The sequence below is a fragment of the Lipotes vexillifer genome, unplaced genomic scaffold (assembly GCF_000442215.2).
Source record: "Lipotes vexillifer unplaced genomic scaffold, Lipotes_vexillifer_v1.1 scaffold13, whole genome shotgun sequence".
Taxonomy (NCBI): domain Eukaryota; kingdom Metazoa; phylum Chordata; class Mammalia; order Artiodactyla; family Lipotidae; genus Lipotes; species Lipotes vexillifer.
The window spans coordinates 841772-843174 of NW_006790761.1; positions in this window are offsets into that span (position 1 = coordinate 841772).

The following is a 1403-nucleotide window of genomic DNA, read 5'->3' on the forward strand; positions in this document are numbered from 1 at the left end:
CACAGCCGCATGAATTCCTCTGGACCTGCCCCATGCTGGACAATGCTGGGGAGCCAGCAAGGAATCTTCCTTGTCCCTGTCCTCAGGGGGCTTGCAGGCTGGGTGGAAGTGAGATGTAGGGGAAGAGATCCAGAGCATGACAACCCTGGAGGCAAGTGCTGTGAGAGAGAGACCCAGTGGGTGTGGGAGACCTGGCTCTGGCAGTGGAGGCCCAGAGTAAATGTTTGCTGAATTGAAGGAGCCTGGGAGGAGGCTGGGGAAGGCTTCCTAGAGACGGTGTCATTTCCATTCTTCTAGGTGCCTTTGCAGATTCGCACAGCCTGTCCCGAGCTCCAGCATTTTCTCTCAACGGCAGATGCAAGCTGCTCCAGGGATGCTGGTCCTCCGTCCTGGAGGCCCTACTCCTGTCCAGGCCACCTGGGGCAGGGCTGGGCTGCTGGAGCTATCCATGCCCACCAGGACATTCCCTCTGGCTCCTCCTTTCTCTCCCCACTCGCTTGGTCCGAGCCCTGCCTCCCTCCCCAGCTCCTGGCCTTCTCTGTCCACACAATAACAGGATGTGATCCGTTCGAAGAGAGGAAGTGGGGAGGACGGGCAGTGCTGATAGCAAGGTTCTGACTCTCTGCTCTCCGTGCCTCCCCTCCCCGCCCCTTTGGACCAGCCCCTGAGGCAGCCTCCTGTCCAAGGCCCTGCCTGCCTGGGCCTCTCTCCGCGTTGGGAGGGATGAGTTTGGGGTCTTCAGGCTTGACTCAGGCCTGTGTAGGCCCAGGGAGAGATACACACTGGCCCTCTGCATGGCCTGCCTCCTGGCTCTGGCTTTGCTGGACTGGAGACAACTGTCTGAGACACTGAGACTCAGGGAGACTGGCCTGACAAGCTCGGGACTCCAGGGTGTTTTCTGGAGTTGCCAGAGCCTGTGGGTGCACAGGTGGTTCCCTCAGCATCCACATGAGCAGGCGTGGGCTTCACCCACCGCCTGTTTCCACGTGGGCCTGATCCAAGGCAGCGGGGCGATAGGGTCAACCAAGAGGTCCTCATCAAGCACTGACTCTGCTCTGCCTTGCACAGAGTGTGGGATAGGCTGCCATATGGGGAAACTGAGGCTCCAAGAGGCAAAGAGAATGTCTAAACTCAGCATGAACTAGGAGCTAAGCTGGAGCTAGAACCCAGCTGTCCTGACCCGCAACCTGGAGCTGCCTCAGCCCCTTAGGCCAGTGCGGTCCAACAGAACTCCGTGGTGATGAGCATGTTCTCTCTGCCCTGTCCAGTATGGAAGCCTCTCAATCAGAGTGTGCAGCTCTCCGGCACTTGAAATGTGGCTAGTGCAACTGCATAACTGAATTTTTAATTTTGTTCTATTTGAATTAACCGTAATGTAGACCTGTTAAACTGCCATCCCCCCA